The sequence below is a fragment of the Lepidochelys kempii genome, chromosome 15 (genome assembly GCF_965140265.1).
Source record: "Lepidochelys kempii isolate rLepKem1 chromosome 15, rLepKem1.hap2, whole genome shotgun sequence".
Lineage (NCBI taxonomy): Eukaryota > Metazoa > Chordata > Testudines > Cheloniidae > Lepidochelys > Lepidochelys kempii.
In genome coordinates, this window is record NC_133270.1 from 12,111,235 (window position 1) to 12,129,494 (window position 18,260).

General features: G+C 39.9%; 2 protein-coding genes across 3 annotated transcripts in view; one reads left to right on the forward strand and one right to left on the reverse strand.

Annotated features, from left to right (window-relative positions):
- Positions 1 to 18,260, reverse strand: part of RSPH14 (radial spoke head 14 homolog) — a 209,257-nt gene that overhangs the window by 22,587 nt on the left and 168,410 nt on the right. The gene's annotated exons all lie outside the window — the stretch shown is intronic.
- GNAZ (G protein subunit alpha z) overlaps positions 10,933 to 18,260 on the forward strand; it is a 144,111-nt gene continuing 136,783 nt past the window's right edge. Inside the window, exon 1 of one of the 2 annotated variants that reach the window (XM_073312842.1) lies at positions 10,933 to 11,342. The gene's annotated coding sequence lies outside the window, so the exon portion shown is untranslated. The remainder of the gene's footprint in view (positions 11,343 to 18,260) is intronic. The other variant, XM_073312843.1, reaches the window with a different exon arrangement.

An 18,260-nucleotide genomic window follows, 5' to 3' on the forward strand; every position in this document is an offset into this window, starting at 1 on the left:
ATACAGGAATGCAAAGACTTCCCTAGTGGATGACACCCTTTGAGAAAGGGCAAGGTACTACACCCCATTTTATAATTGGGAAAACTGAGGCACAGCATAGGGGCCAGACTTGCTCAAGATGAGAATGTAAGTCAGTGGCAGAGTTGGGATTAGACCCCCAGGAGTTGTGAATGCCAGCCCCCCTGCTCTAACCATTAGACCTCACTTGGAAACAGAACCCAAGAGTCCTCCCTATTCATGCATATAGAGCATTTGTGGTACAGGCTGACTTCTGACCCCCTTCCATGAAGAAGTGGGGATCCACACACAAAAGGCTCACTATGCTGAGATCTGGGCGAACAATCAAACTCTGTTTATCACTCTAGGCAGTGTGACCCACATCTTCAAAGGTATTTGGGAACCTTTGGGAGTTAGCAACACCTGAATCCCTTTAAGGATTTGGGCCTCCAGCCTGTTGGTTAGACTACTATTTTGCAAGTCAAGAGATGTGGGTTCTATTCACAGTTCTGCCGCTGATTAGCTGGGTGACCATGAGCAAGTCACATCACATCCCTGTGCCTTAGTTTCCTCATTTGTAAAATGGGGATAATGATACTGACCTCCTTTGTAAAGTAATTTGAGATCTACTAATGAAAAGTGCTATGCAAGAGCTACATATTATTATTATTTAGTATATTATAAAATCTCATTTGGATAAATGGGAATATTCTTTTCTAAAAGAATTTTCTAAGCATATTCTAAACTCCCTGTTGTCATTGCATTATCGCCATTTAGGGAAAGAAGTTGTTGTTTCTCTGTGAGAGCTGCAGCCTTAATGATCCTCTGTTGCAAGGGCCCAGGTTGATGATGCAGGAGAGACCTGATTACTCCCATTAAATTCAGTAGGAGCAGGTTTGTGTCCAAAGATTGAAAAAACTGATTTTCCATTTGAAAAAATTATAAATCAGAATTTCAAAACTGCTGTAAGGTATAGTCCTTGCCCCTTAAACTTCCACCTCTTTTGAGGGGTGTCTTTGCTACTGGAATTCAGTGTTTTTCAATGGCATTCACCCTGCAAGTAAGGGAGGATTTTAAAGCCACAGCACAGCAAGTTTTATCATTTTACTATAAATATTTTCTGGTTATTTTTACAGTTGGCTTTACAACAATTAAGTTATGCCCCCCTCCCCACACACACTTTTTTTTTTTTTTTGATCCCTAGGAAAGATATGTAATCAATATGTAGAGAAAAACTCTCCAAGCATCTAGAGGATAACTGAACCAGGAGCACCCAGAAGTGTGGATTTAGAACTTTAACATGGACAAGGCTCCTATGGCCAGATCTGCTGAACTAGCAAATGGTACATCTACCAGTAGCCACTGGATCCTTTTCTACACTACAGCTCCCATTGGTGCTAACACCAGGACAGCTGAACAATGAAAACAGGTGGTTGTTTTCAGTAATTTTAGTAAAAAGAGTACAATGCTACAGCATTCCCATTAGTCTTCTAAACTTTCAAGATTAAAAATAAAAAGGACCTCCTATTTAATCTGCCTTTGTACAGGGAGACTTTGGGTTGAAAGAACCCCGGGTAACACCTTAAAGTATTAGACTCAGAGCCTGCAAAAATACACATTATTAACTTAAAGCACAAGAAATCCCATTGACTTCACTGGGACTACTCATATGTTTAAAGTTAAGCACCTGCAAAGGTCTTTGCAGAATTGGGGCCTTAACTGGGAAGGGAAAACAAACAATACCTGAATTATAAGAGATTCCAGGAACTGTCCTCTTAAAAGGACACAAGCAACTCTAAAATCACACTTCTTTCTGGAGCTTTTAAAATGTACTGTTGTTGTTATAAGCAACTCCTAAATCTACAATAGCAGAAAGATTAGAAGAAAAAGGTTTTTTTTATAAATCAGTTTGTTTGCTGTGTATACTTGGCAGCAGATTGTGTTGTCTGTTTCACTGGTTTCCATGTATAGTCAGTTCCCTCTGTGATTTGCATGGGTCTTTTAAAAGTGTTTTCTCTCCTTTCTTGCTATGTATCATCAAATCACAAAAATTGGACTGGTAAGTCCTGAAACTTATTCCTTTTCTACAACTGACAAGTTTGAGCTGACAGTGCTTGTTGCTCTACTATCTTGCACTTTATGTAGTAATAATAATATTAACCTAATAACAATACCTAACACTTACATAGTGACAGGTTTCAGAGTAGCAGCCATGTTAGTCTGTATCCGCAAAAAGAAAACGAGTACTTGTGGCACCTTAGAGACTAACAAATTTATTTGAGCAGAAGCTTTTGTGAGCTACAGCTTATGCTCAAATAAATTTGTTAGTCTCTAAGGTGCCACAAGTACTCCTTTCCTTCTTACATAGTAGTTTTCATCCATAAATCTCAAAACACTTTATGAAGTAGATAAGTATCTTGATGTTTGTGTAAAATTGGTATAAAGTTCTACCAAATCAGATATCTCCACGTGCACGTGTGGTAATGTTGTACAGCCACTTGGCACTTAGTTTGCACATGTGTAAATGACTATAAAATGTGCAGGGTAGTGGAGATTCAGGCCCTGAGACTCTATAGTGAAGTATATAACTGAACGTTCTTGATCAAGTCTGTATTGCATGGGTATCTGCACTGCACTGGCTAAGCTACCAAGGTGTGTGCCAACATGCATTGGATTTAGAGTAAAGCATGGGATGAATTTTCTGGACACATTCTCCCTTCATAGAATATCAGGGTTGGAAGGGACCTCAGGAGGTCATCTAGTCCAACCCCCTGCTCAAAGGAGGACCAATCCCCAACTAAATCATCCCAGCCAGGGCTTTTTCAAGCCTGACCTTAAAAACCTCTAAGGAAGGAGATTCCACCTCCTCCCTAGGTAACCCATTCAAGTGCTTCACCACTCACTTAGTGAAAAAGTTTTTCCTAATATGCAACCTAAACCTCCCCCATTGCAACTTGAGGCCATTACTCCTTGTTCTGTCATCTGCTCCCCCTGAGAACAGTCTAAATCCATCCTCTTTGGAACCCCTTTTCAGGTAGTTGAAAGCAGCTATCAAATCCCCCCTCATTCTTCTCTTCTGCAGACTAAATAATCCCAGTTCCCTCAGCTTCTCCTCATAAATTATGTGCTCCAGGCCCCTAATAATTTTTGTTGCCCTCTGCTGGACTCTTTCCAATTTTTCCACATCCGTCTTGTAGCATGGGCTCCAAAACTGAACACAGTACTCCAGATGAGGCCTCACCAATGCCAAATAGAGGGGCATTTTATGTTCATGTTCCAAAGGTCTAGTCAGAAGTCTATAAGAGAGAGCTCTATTTTGCAGCCCACCTGTAAGGTTATTAGAACCAAACAAAGATATCCTTGTTAGGGGCAAAAACCCTCTTCCCAATCTGAACCCTGAAATACAAAGCCGAAGATATTGATGGCATGCTGTTTCCTGCACAACTGAAAATGAACTAAAGACAAAAATCTTACATCTTCTAGAGTCTGAAGTCAGCCTGCTCGTACAGCACAAGAGCTAAGCCATGACTTCTGTCCACAGCACAATGAAGAGAAATCCAATGGCTGAATATTTCAGTTTTCTTTCTTCATTACTGAACTCCTATTCTAATGGCTCAGATACTGGTTGGGAATATCCTAGTGCTGGCTACTCATATGATGGCTGTATTCTATAATTGCTTCCTGCCTATGGCACTAACACCTGAAAATAATACAAATAGAACTGAACTTTGTGAAATCTGATGTATTACTTTTTCTGTGATTGCTTATTTGAAAAAAAAAAAAGCATTCTTTTGAGAGTTAAGTTTACTACTGTTTCTGCTTTGTCTCTCAGGAACTAATGGGAGATATACTTTATTTTCTTATTGGTCATAAATGACAGTTTGTCAAATACTCACTTTTCTGATCGTGTATTTATTTCTCAGAAACACGAGCTAGGTCTAGTTTGGGTGTTGTTCTGTTTGTGTGTGTACTTGCAACAGCTGAAGATTCAGGGTCACTTTGTGTACTTTTTAAATATAAAACCTCTGATTTGTTTGAAAACCAAAAATACATTTTACAGTTTTTCATGATGATCAATTATTGCTATCTTGTGACAGACTGTTTTTTACTAATAAGGACAAATGCATGAAGACAAAACTAAGAGAAAACTACAGCCGTTCAGTACAACCCAACAAACAAGATTTATTTATTTTTTTACATTGTTTTCCAAAATATTTCCATAAAGCAGTAGCTCCCTAATGGTGCTGTAATTTTGAAGGCTGGATGCTTTACAAGGAATTATACTTTTGTCTTATTTTATACAATCCCTGTTCGGTTATTTTTTCTGAGACTCTGTAAGAGTTAAGGTTTATGATAAGTGAAAACTGCTATGTAATGTTAACTGCACAGCTAAAACTAGCATATCTTCCAGGTCTCTAGGCCAGCCCTTAGGCAGCTGTCCGCCGGCTGCTGGATTCAGTGCTTGTTACTGTAGACGTGGCTTCTGTGGTAAATGCTGATTCTGCATTTGACCCAATAACTGGGAGTGACAGATATAATAGGACTATAACAAAAATATGAAGGAAAAACTCCTACATAGTAAGAACTGATCTGCAGATGCACTCAGTTCAGAGGAATAACTTTCTTGAAAAACATTTTGTTTATGGGACACCTGATTCTTAGATTTTTCTAGTCTTTCAAGATACAAAAATAGAAAGGACATCCCATTTAGCCTACTGGTAATATTAGCAGTATCAAATGAGACATTGAGGTTTAAATCCTCAAAAGTGTCTTTCACTATCAAACCTGACAGGGAGACTAGGGTTATGTCCACACTAGGAGCTAGGGGTGTGGGTCCCTTGCTCCTGTACACATACTCTCTTTAGCTCTCCTTGAGCTAATGTGAGTATAAATAGCAGTGAAGCCACAGTAGCATGGGTATTGGCAGTGTAAGTATGTGTACGTGAGCAGGGGACTCACCCCCCAGCTCATAGTGCAGACATACCCCAAGGGCTTGATCTTCTGCAAAGCTCCCATTTACTTTAATGATGCAGGATTAGGGCCTAAATGTGAAAGCCTGACTGGGGCCAGAATTTCACCCTAACAGTGCTGAGATCCACTGGGCTCTCACTTTTTTGAGCCCAAGCTGATACCACCTTCAGGAACTATTTCACATTTGGGGACAATGTATACCTCCAAATCAGCGACACTGCTATGGGTATCCACATGGCCGCACAATATGCCAACATTTTTATGGCTGACTTAGGGGACAAGAGCTAAGGAAGAGTTGTTCTAACGCCCCTACTCTACTTGTGCTACATTAAAGACATCTTCATCATCTGGACCCATGGAAAAGAAGCCCTTGAGGAATTCCACCATGATTTCAACAATTTCCATCCCACCATCAACCTCAGCCTGGACCAGTCCACACAAGAGATCCACTTCCTGGACATTACGGTGCTAATAAGCAATGGTCACATAAACACCACCCTATACCGAAAACCTACTGACCTCTATACTTACCTACATGCCTCCAGCTTTCATCCAGACTTCACCACAGGATCCATTGTCTACAGCCAAGCTTTACGATACAACCACATTTGCTCCAACCCCTCAGACAGAGACAAACACCTACAAGATCTCTGTCAAGCGTTCTTACAACTGCTGAAGTGAAGAAACAGATTGACAGAGCCAGAAGAGTACCCAGAAGTTACCTACTACAGGACAGGCCCAACAAAGAAAATAACAGAACGCCACTAGCCGTCACCTTCAGCCCCCAACTAAAACCTCTCCAACGCATCATCAAGGATCTACAACCTAGCCTGAAGGACGACCCATCACTCTCATAGATCTTGAGAAACAGGCCAGTCCTTGCTTACAGACAGCCCCCCAACCTGAAGCAAATACTCACCAGCAACCACACACCACACAACAAAAACACTAACCCAGGAACCTATCCTTGCAACTAAGCCCGTTGCCAACTGTGTCCACATATCTATTCAGGGGACACCATCATAGGGCCTAATCACATCAGCCACACTATCAGAGGCTCATTCACCTGCACATCTACCAATGTGATATATGCCATGATGTGCCAGCAATGCCCCCCTGCCATGTACATTGACCAGACTGGACAGTCTCTACGTAAAAGAATAAATGGACACAAATCAGACATCAAGAATTATAACATTCAAAAACCAGTCGGAGAACACTTCAATCTCTTTGGTCACTCAATTACAGATCTAAAAGTGGCAATTCTTCAACAAAAAAACTTCAAAAACAGACTTCAACGAGAGACTGCTGAATTGGAATTAATTTGCAAACTGGATACAACTAACTTAGAATTTCAAATTAGGTTTGAATAAAGACTGGGAGTGGCTGTGTCATTACACAAAGTAAAACTATTTCCCCTTGTTTATTTCCCCTCCTACTGTTCTTGTAAAGTGCTGGAAATGGCCCACCTTGATTATCACTACAAAAGATCCCCCCCACCCCGCTCTCCTGCTGGCAATAGCTCACCTTACCTGATCACTCTTGTTACAGTGTGTATGGTAACACCCATTGTTTCATGTTCTCTGTGTATATAAATCTCCCCACTGTATTTTCCACTGAATGCATCTGATGAAGTGAGCTGTAGCTCACGAAAGCTTATGCTCAAAAAAATGTGTTAGCCTCTAAGGTGCCACAAGTTCACCTTCAGGAAAGTGCATTCATTATTTCTTTCCTCTTCTTGAAGCCATTGGTATCAAAGAAGCTGTATCGCTGAAAGTTATAAATATCAGAATCCAGTCATCTGTATCTGATGCTATTTCAAATAACTCCACATGAGAAAAATTAAAAATAAGAATACAGCTACTTGTAATCTTCTCTAAATATTCTGTTAAATTCTTCATGTGCTAAAAAGTGAATCACAGGTCTTTCTATGTATAATTAACCCCAATCTAAAATTACTCCTTAAAAAGAGGGTGCTAGATAGAAAGTTGAATGAAATGAAACCATTATAATTAAATTTTGCAGTACAAAGAAGGGAAATTGAGGGATACCTCTGGTCTTTGAATTGCTTTTTTCTACAAAAACTATGTGTGTATGTTGTGATATTGTTATTCACATATAATAAACCTCAGTGAAATAAATTAGAAAGAAACCCTACTGGATTTTGCAGCTTCTTCTAACATATTCCTATTTTTATGAGAATTTACACTGAAACTAAACATGTATGAATTCTGTATAACTTTAAGAGTTTTGATTGGTCTGAGAAACAAACCTACCCCTCCCCAAAATGCCAGTAAACAAGCAAGGATTCAGCTTTAGTGAGTGATTGGCAATGTAAAGATGAACAAATACTTGGGCAACCATGGATCCAGCTATACTGTATATTGGGTATTTTACAAGAAAAGGATTTCATGACATCTTGCTAGGTAAACATTATCTCCTTCAGATTGACATAAAAATTCTTATTGAAAATATGGGTAAAATCCTGGTCTGCCCTACAGAGAGGCATTAGGGGAAGAAAGGGTCCAGACACATCACCCTAACCAAACTACTCTCTCAAAAAATTATTCATCAAGACTCACCTCACAAAGTGACATTTATGGAATTCCTAAGAAGATGACAGCACCATAGAATTGTCCAACAATCTCAAGACATGAAAGCTATACATATTCTTTTTCAACATGTGCTGTGGATTTTGTGGGGATGGGGTTATTTGGGCATATAATCAGAACAACAGTTACAGCATTGAAATCTATTAACAATAAATGGCTTTTCTGGTTATCAAACACCCCAGATTTACTTTGGCATTTAATCTCCTATAAGAGTCATTTGCCAGCCTCACAGGCTCGTCTGCCATATATTTTCCTTACAATTATTGTGGGAGTTGGAGTGCCAATGTTACAATCAATTCAAAAAAGAAATGCCATACTGAAGACTTGCTGTTTGCAGTAAGATGTGGAGACTTCTTGTCTGCAGGAGGATGTGGAGATGAAATGGAGGGAAAGATATGCTTGTGTTCAGTATAGGGATACTGAAACCCTTTTTGCCTGTATGAGTTTGTATGGAAACATGGGTTTTGTCTGTGCCGTTGATCAAGAAGATTTGAATTGTCTCCATAGTGTTGAACTGCCACAACAAAACTAAAAATTGTGTCACCAAAGAGAGTTGCCACACCACTGATTTGCCTCATTCTCAGAACAGCTTCACTTCTAAAATTCATTATCCATGTATTGGTGCTGTTTTTCAAATGTAAAGTACTATTCTGAAGGTACAGTAGAATGTAATGTCAGCTTCTTTTGTAACTACAGTACTTGTTCTTTATGGAACAGCAGATTAACCTGCAAAACTTGTTATGATTCTTTTATCCACATACTGTCCTTTCACATATATGGAAACTATTCTGTGACTGCATTCCTTTAGCAGTGTAGTTGAGATGGTCTCATGTGCAATGGGAAGGAAAAGGCACACTGAAAATTAAAAGCAAAACATTATTTCTAGTAGGATTTCAAAACTGGTCATTGTCTCTTAATGCATATGCACCTTGGAATGTATTTGCATATTTAGAATTTCTAGCAACAGTCTCCCAGAACATTTAGTGGGTCTACACTTAAAACTTTTGCTGGTATAATAATGTTGGTTGGGGCTTGAATATATTTTACATTTTTGTGCCAGTAAAAGCTGTAATGTAAATGCAATTATACAGGGGAAAAGGTGATTTTGACAATAGAACTTATTCTGTGTGGTGAATTGGTATAAGCTCTATTGGCAAAAGCACGTTTTTGCTAGTATAAGTTGCAGCTACACGAAAAGAGTTTGCTGGTATAGCTGTACTGGCAAACCTTTTCTAATGTAGACAGTGCCTAAGAAGAAAATGCCTAAAGCTTGGGGGGAAATCTTCCTTTTACTCTGAGATTCAATGCTGGGCTTTTATTTATGTGTTGGATGTGAGAGCACGCTTTTAGGCTGTATCTGTACTTGAAAACTCAATCAGTGCTGCAGCTCAACCAGCAATAACAACAGTGGAAGTGGTAGAATCATAGAATATCAGGGTTGGAAGGGACCTCAGGAGGTCATCTAGTCCAACCCCCTGCTCAAAAGCAGGACCCATACCCAATTAAATCATCCCAGCCAGGGCTTTGTCAAGCCTGACCTTAAAAACTTCTAAGGAAGGAGATTCCACCACCTCCCTAGGCAACGCATTCCAGTGATTCACCACCCTCCTAGTGAAAAAGTTTTTCCTAATATCCAACCTAAACTTCCCCCACTGCAACTTGAGACCATTACTCCTTGTCCTGTCCTCTTCCACCACTGAGAATAGTCTAGAACCATCCTCTCTGGAACTACCTCTCAGATAGTTGAAAGCAGCTATCAAATCCCCCCTCATTCTTCTCTTCCGCAGACTAAACAATCCCAGTTCCCTCAGCCTCTCCTCATAACTCATGTGTTCCAGACCCCTAATCATTCTTGTTGCCCTTCGCTGGACTCTCTCCAATTTATCCACATCCTTCTTGTAGTGTGGGGCCCAAAACTGGACACAGTACTCCAGATGAGGCCTCACCAATGTCGAATAGAGGGGGACGATCACGTCCCTCGATCTGCTCGCTATGCCCCTACTTATACATCCCAAAATGCCATTGGCCTTCTTGGCAACAAGGGCACACTGCTGACTCATATCCAGCTTCTCGTCCACTGTCACCCCTAGGTCCTTTTCCGCAGAACTGCTGCCTAGCCATTTGGTCCCTAGTCTGTAGCTGTGCATTGGGTTCTTCCGTCCTAAGTGCAGGACCCTGCACTTATCCTTATTGAACCTCATCAGATTTCTTTTGGCCCAATCCTCCAATTTGTCTAGGTCCCTCTGTAGACAAATTGGAGGATTGGTAATGTAGACAGGACTCAGGGGTGCTTTTACCACCTTGTAGTCTAGCCCTACTTGTTGGTAAAAAAAACCCAAAAACACTCAAGGCCAATCTCCACTGCAGCTTCCACCATTGCTACCTCCAGTGGAGATGCCCACGTGATGAAATATGGCTAAGAAATGGCCTTAGTCAATCAGGACAGGAGGATCACACATTTTTAGAGGCTACTCATATACAGTTTGAGAAGTTTCTGATTAGCTTGAAAGAATTAAAAGGAAAATCTCATCAACAAACAAGGAAAATAATAAGTAAGCTAATGAAGGCATTAACACAGTAATGGAATGCTTTATTTCACAGGTAAATTGAAGCTTGTAAGATGTTGATATTGGACACTGTGCAAAATAGTGCAATGGTCACCCAAATCTATAGCTGTGAAAGGGACAAAGAATGAGAAAATGTCAAAGGAAAAAGGAAAAACAAAGAGAAGAAAATATGTGCTAAGTAGAGAGTGAGCGAGAAGGAAAAACTGCAACAGAAACACAAAAATAAATCTATGCCCTCATACACTTATGTTCTCCCTCAAGAGAACTGTTGTTCTAAAATGTATGTAGATGGTGGCTAGTACAACAGCATCACTGCCTTAGAAAGAAATAAACAGTGCAATTATTTTTAAAAAATAATCAACACTCATCTAGACTGGGACAGACATGAGGGAAATCTGTACAACTGCAGGAAAAATGGAAGAGTAAAATGAATGTGTGTGTGTGTGTATAGGTAGAGTATGCAGTACAGTGTGTATATGTGCATGTGTGTTATATAATGTGTGTGTAATATAGCAGCGAAGGCAAGAAAACTATTTAGCAACATAGCTCCTTATACAAGGAGACCCACCTAGCTGACAGGGAAAGAGCAAGAGAAAGCGAAGCACTGCAGTGAGCACGGTTCCAGCACTGCCTTTCCCCTCCCTAAGCAGCAGCACATTCCCTGCTATTTCATTGGAGAACGCGTGTGACAATCCAGGCTCTGTTTCCAAACTAGCCAATCCCGAAGTACAATGCCTCTGCAAGTTAGCCAGCACCTCAGACTCAGACAGCTGTGCTCTACAGTGTGGTCCTCCTTTCAGTGTAACGATAGCTGTACCCCCACCTTCTGTTGACTTGGAAACAAGCTCTCTACCTGACTCCTCCCACTACAGCCAACCAAAAGCTCCCCCTGCGCTGTCTTCTCTGTGTGATCATTAAACACCTCCCTGTCTCACACCAGGGGACCACAGGACACAGACAAGTGCTTCGTTTTTATTTTTTTAAAAGGAAGAAAATGGAAAAAAGCAAATTTTCTGCCTCACATGGGCTTTTGGTCTAATGCCTCTGCAGCTGCTGTCCAGCTTCTCCCTGTGAATCCTAGACACTGATGTGAAAAAGGGCCACAGGAGAGACAGGGAAGCTCTTCTCGTGGATGGGAACGTTGACACTGATGAATTGAAGAGGTGGAGGTAGGTGCTTGCCTGGCCGTGAGGAGGTAAGTGAAATGCTCGGCATTTCTCTCTGGCTCTCTTAAATCAGATTAAGGATTAGCATAACTCTCTCCTCTGTTTTCTGAATAGGAAGGAATTTGTAGAAGGGAGGAGGGAAAGCTGTGATTTTGAAACAATAGAGGAAGGTTTTGCTGTCTGAAGGCACAGCTGAATGTCACTGTGAGGGAGAAATGTTTTACTGTGTAGAGAAAAAATTAGTAAGTGGGGGGGGGAAGGCTGCTGACACAGTGAAAATGACCTTCCCAAGGGATACTGGCCTTGTGTCAGCTGCTGGTTCAGCCTGCTCTCTTTTTCACAGAATAAAGTCATCATCTCCTTTACTATTCTGGATTCTAATCCACAAATATCCAATACCTGATCCATACTAAGGTCCATTGTGCTCAGCTAATATTTCAGAAAGGTAATTAGCCAGATTGTCCCTGCTGGAAGCCATCCTTCCTCCCTCCATCCCCTCACATTCCCCTGCACAAGACCACTTCATCCTAGAGGGATGCAGATAGCATAACATTAATTAGAAAAGGCACCTAGCTGTTGGATTCTTAGGATAGCTTCTCCCTATAAATGGCACATCTTGCTAAATCCTAAGCATGCCTGGCTGTGAGGAGCAGCTCTGTGGAGCTGGGGCGCATTATCTCATTGTGTGTTCATGCATGTGAAGGCGTGGAGAGGTTTTATTATATTAATCTGTACTTGTGCACGGTTCCCATCTGCAGTTCTGAACCATGAGTTTTTAGATACGTGTGTATCTACATTTTAATAAGTTATTCAAACATGGAAAGATAGCCCAGGAAACTACAGCTCTGAATACCTGCAGGGAAATACATGCCAGTTTTGTTTCTGGTAATAGAATTCTTCTGTTTGTGGCCATTGCTTTGTACAAACTGTTTAATATGTGCTTTCGCAGTACTAATTCTAAGGGCTACTGACCTATCTTTATTACGTTTTGCCTCTGCAAGATTTGTGAAAAATTCAATGCTTTTCACTCAGTATTCATTAATATGCTGTCACTGACACTCCTGTCACCACAATCTGTTCTTAACATTGACTCCATAATTCGCGCCATTGTGGGTCACACCCTTAGGGTGACAGACAAAAATCAATTTCACTGTAAAGGTTATAGCAGTAGGTCAGTTAGAAACCCCTGCCAATGTGAATACTTATATGTGTTAACAAGAAGTAAAAACTAGTTTGTATTTTGTTGTTTAAGGAAGTTTTTTTAACCTTATGAATTTAAGTATTTTATATCCAAGTGATAGATAAAATCTTCTGTTTGTGTAGGTGTATTGACTTTTCTTTAGTAGTGCATATATCTGGTAATAGAAGGGATACTTTCAGCTTTCTGCAGGAGACAATGCTTCATGCCATTAACATGGCTCACTACTGACTGATTTGGTTGGGAAACTGTCACCCAAAAGGGATTGATCTCTGCCCTTGGATGGAGGACACTATCACAGGATGGGCCCAAATACAAGGAAGGATGGGGTTGCTTTCTACAAGAGAGCAGGGGATGTGTACAATCAAGTAGAGGAGCTTTTGGGTGTGCAGCACATTTAAAATTAAAGCCTTTGACATCCCCCAGTACCAATGCATTGGATCTTGTTTTTTCGCAGAAGAGTCCCTATTCTTTGTGTATGTGCATGTATGGAGGGGAAACCAAAGAACTTCTGTGGAAGCTGGGAAGACCTCTCTCATATCTGAGAGGTGGACCTTAAAAAGATGAATCAACTCTTACATATTACCTAAAGAATGCTTCAGAGCACCCCAGTTTGTGGAATACATTCTTGCTTCAGTGATCAGTGATGAACTGAACTGAGACTCTTCTGAAGTAATTAATACAGAATCAGAGAAAATAAGCTTCCAGTACAGTTGGCATTTCATCTATAGGACTTGGGTTTGAATTTAGACATGACAGAAGTGTTTAAAAATTACTTTCAGGTGGCTCTGAAAGTCTGAAATGGAAGTGTGTACCTTGTTTCGGGTCAGTTTACATGTGAATGGTTTTTTGCTGTTAACAGTAAGAAGATAAAATTGATCAACAATTTATAGACAGAAACAGAAGATGGAACCTGGCCCTCCATCTTACGGAGTGTGTGTTGAGGTGAAGGTTAGAGTGATAATCATGTTAGGTGTGTGGGAAAACTCAAGAGACAAATACAAGGGATCAGATCCTCAACTGGTGTAATTCAGCACAGCTCTCTAAACTTCAGTGGAGCTACATGAATTTACACCAGCTGAGGATATGGCCCAGAGAATGAATTCCCCTCTACCTTCAGCAGATAATGATCTCACCACGTACAGACTGAAGTGCAACAATGAAGCAGTATGGAGGAATCTTATCACTTCGTTTTAATCTGATTAGAATCCTTGGTCCAAATTATACTCTGTTACTTTGGTGTACATAGCAGTAACACCACTGACTTCTAAAGGGCTTCTCCAGATTGACAACAGGGTCAGTGAGAGCACAATTTGGCCCATTGTCTCAGCTTAAAGACGTGAACCTGTTCTCAGAAGAATTAAAGTTTTGTCACAGATTTTAATGGGAGCAGGAGCAGACTCAGTAGGAATGTGCACATATCCACTATGTTTGCTAATCAATTTCTCCTAAACCCTCTAGGAACAATAATGCTGAACAATGTAGTGGCAGATTTCAACAAGGTCACTGACACAATGGCAAATTCCATCACTCTATACAACATCATCAACTCTACTATGTAACCTATCAGAAATCAGAAATTGCATTGTAGTTGCTGTGAAATATGCTGTGTTATTGCTAAATAATTGGCCTTCCATAAACACTGTAAAGGTTGACACTACCCACTTGCACCAGTAACAGCATGATAAAATGGTAATTAACACATTTTTGTAAGAATAAAGTCAGAGATAAGTTTATTTTAAACTGTATATTTCCTGATAGTATGGCATATTCAGTAACTCTCTTTAGACCAGATAACTTCAGATTCAAATCAGTACTAACACCACATTCAGGAACAAGGAAGATCCTAACTCGTGGGATGAGTTGTCCTATATTGAATAATATAGGACCAAATGTTGCTGTCCGTAACACCAGTGAAAATCCAGAGTAAATCCATTGCCCTTAACAGAGTTACTCTGCATTTACTTCAGGATACCCAAGAGCAAAATTTGGCCTATACTTTATAATCCATACTCAAAATTCACGTTATCAAATAATCTTTCCAGAGTCAAAGAACAGTGACTAAGAAGTCCAAATTTCAGCTGTCATAAAGTTAAGATGACTCCAGTGGGGAAACCTGGACTCAATGAGCAAAGAGTCTGAAATTCCTTCTCATTCCAACTGGTCTCTGGAAACTCAGTCTAGGGTAGAGTTACATAGCCTATGATATGAGAGGACCAGATTCTGCTCTCGTTTACTCTGGTGTACATCTGGAATATCCCCAATTAGTTATTTGAGTTACTCCAAATTTACACTAATGTAATTGAAAGCAGAATTTAGCCCCTGAAATAAAAAAAAATACAGTGAAAGAACTCAGCTTTCTCAATTGTCATTTTTATTTAAGGCTGAAGAGCGTTGGTGAAGTAGGGTGGGAAAGTGCTGTCTATTAATCTGGGCCATCATTTTCCATTTTCTTTAGACTTTAAACATTTCCCACCAGAGAATAATTTTTTAAATCACAGCCTACAGAATTAATGGCATGATTTCAGAAAGGAATAGTCTTCCAAGACATCACTTCAAGTCGTAAAGATCAATCACATAATTATTTTCAGTGGCTCATCAGATACTCAAATCTCTCTGCAGTCCCATATCCCAAGTGGACATAGATTATTCATATTATTAAAACTCTCAAAATATATTTAACAGTATACAGTCCAGTCCTACAAACATTACTGCTCAATCCTGCCCCTATTTCTCCAGGACCTCAAACCCATTCCATCCCATGGATTATTTTCCCCTTGACTCCTGGCTCACATGCAAATAGCAAAGACTGAGGAAGAAGAGAGAGAAGCCATTTCTAGAGATGGTCTTGCTGTGACTAGAGCCAGCCAAATTGTTAAGGATCATATTAGCCAACAGAGAAACACTGAAGGACAAATGTTCAGAAATGGTCTCAAATTCTAAACATGTATTTTTGAACATGCAACTGACTGTGCCCACAAAAATAGAGGCATGTTTGTTTTCTCTGCATGGCTGAAATGGTGGATGAACTAACATTTACATGTTTTTACATGTTTCAAAAATAGGCATACAACATTGGGGACAGTATCAGGTTGGCTGAAAATTTGCCCCCACATATCGGGACCATCTCAGTTTGTCACTGCAGGCATTAACCATGATGGAGGTTTGCTGACCATGATTATGTTATGATGATCAAATAAAAATACCTGTAATCAGAAAATTCATAGCTATTTCTTAAATCACTAAACAGACCTGGCCATGTCCATGAGACAGGTACCCTGAACTAGCTAGTATGGTGGGGGGATTGCAGTAGGTCCATAGAACAGTGCAAGGCATGTGGCTCAGCACTAGCTGAATTCAGTCTCATCTACACTATAATGTTTAATCAACATTGTAACTAGTTAGTGATATAATTGCTTCTCAACATGATTTATAGTCACACACACAGTTAATGCACAGTAACTACCCATTTCAGCTAATCATGGTCTTGTTAGTTGCTTAGGCTGGCACATAACTTTTTTCCTGTAACCCAATCCTAACAATGTTATTTTATTATGTAGGTGGGACTCATTAACCAGCCCTGAATAGACCAGTTAGCCAGTCCTTTCCCCTAGTTCTCTGAGCAACCTTCAAGAGTTCATTCCTCACGTGTTACTGGTGCTGGTCTGTGTGCATGTCCTCTAGGACTTCAGTTCTCTGTTGAGGCAATGTGAAATAACTGCTTGCATTTTCCAAAAATGCACTGACAGAAACAGGCAGCATTATAGGTGTTGATACACAAATGCACTTGACATAGTTGTGTTGTGAAAAACTAACTCAGCTATGTTTGTTGTAACCAGGTCAGATGAGAGTGTGACAATCTGGTTACAAAAATAAAGCTGTCCTTTATAGCACAGATAGAGCCTTATTCTTCAGAATGGGTGTTTATCTGTGAATACTCAGGGTTTAGCTGAGAGGACCTGTAGCACACAGAAGTATTATTTGTGTTATGTTGTTAAAATAAACAACAAATAAAAAACCCAAACCACCACCTTTCCTTCCCTTTGACACTTGATTAAGGCATAAAATCAAAATGGTCAGACTATATTAATAAAATGATTTTTAACACCCACAATACATTTATACATGGAATAAAGTGATATTTCTGTCTTGGTGTTTTAAAAACAAAAAGAAAAGAAAATAAGTTCAGTGGCTAACTTCCACTGTGGTTGTGCTATGATAGAAGAAGGCTTATGAAACCAGAACTCTATAAAAATAGAATTAAGAACTGCTCTATATAAATAAAGACACCAGACTTTATAAGTCTGTAAATCAAATAATGCAGATAACACTACTAGCCGCCCTCTAATTCAACTACGTGCTGAGTGGTTAATAGAGCTGAGTGAATAATTTATAAGTGTTATGCAACAGCTACAAAACTAAAGCAGTCCATATCACTTTGGTGACTTCCTAGTCCTACATGAAATCTTCATTGGCCATGGCTGCTCTCTTATTGGAATTTTTTCCCAGCATTCTTTCTGTGGCTGGCCCTTTAAATTTGGCTGAGCCAAGCAGCTGCAGTGCTATAGTAACCATTTTGTAACTGTAGCTTTCTCTCTTCCTGCTGGTAAGTGCCTATTATGTTTTGTTCCCTTTCTTAATACCCAGGCAATAGTACATTCTCACAGTCATTAATAGTTTCTTGGGTACATTTTGTTGCTTTTTCAAGTGTCCACAACAGATCAGTTTATTTTAATTTGTTATTCAATGACTTTTAATATGATGTTTAAAATTCTAAGACTAGTCTTCTTTAGATTTGAGCTATTGGTTGATTATAGTATTATTTCTCTTCCTGGACTGCTTTCTTGCTGCAAGTGTTCACCAAAAGCAAACTTAAAATTTGCTTTACTAAGTGTTTATATGCTTAAAAACTTGCTAATCATAGATCAAGATTACTTTGAGTCAAACTGGGGGCCGAACCAACCCTCAGATGGCTTCAGAATCCAAGATCCACAAAGGTGATGTAAGCCCACCATTGCCCCTCTTGGATCTTGCACTTAGCACAGCTTAGCTGGTCCCAAGAATTGGGTCCAGCATGCATTTTTGACTTTTTGACTTGCCCTAGGTACTTGCATAGAAATTCTTTTAAAAATACACATTTAGCCAATCCATGCCAAGTAAAGACATTTTAAAATCAATCTATCCAAATAACATGCTCCATCATCTGTTTCCTCAGACAGAAGTCTGAGTAAAGAGTGGACTGTCCATGTTGATCTGAAGTTCAACAGACTTGAGCTTTGCCATACCATGAGGGGAAAGTGAATTCCAAAGGCAAAGGTCATCCACTGAAAATAAACTGCCTCCTGTTATCAGACATTCAAATGTAGGCACAATTATCAACAGCTCATCAGTTCAGCTGTGCACAGGAAGCACAGGAGAAAATAGCTTTGTTTCAAGTATTTAGGAATCAAACCATATAGGGCTTTAAAGATCCATGCTGAACTGTAAAATGGGGAATCTAGGCAATCTTTAGCTCATTGGGCTAACACTGAAGAAAGAAAGCAGCCACGCCCCTCCACAAGTTGAACCTTCTGAAGACTCTTCAAAGATACCAAAGGCCCATGTAAAATGCATTACAGTAACCTTGCCTGGGGAACATAAAAGGGGACAGGATCACTTTTACAAGAATTGTATCAGAAAGAAAAAGTAACATCTGTTGCAACAAAAACACATTTAAAAAAGCAAGTTGGCCACCACAGTCAGCTGGAAC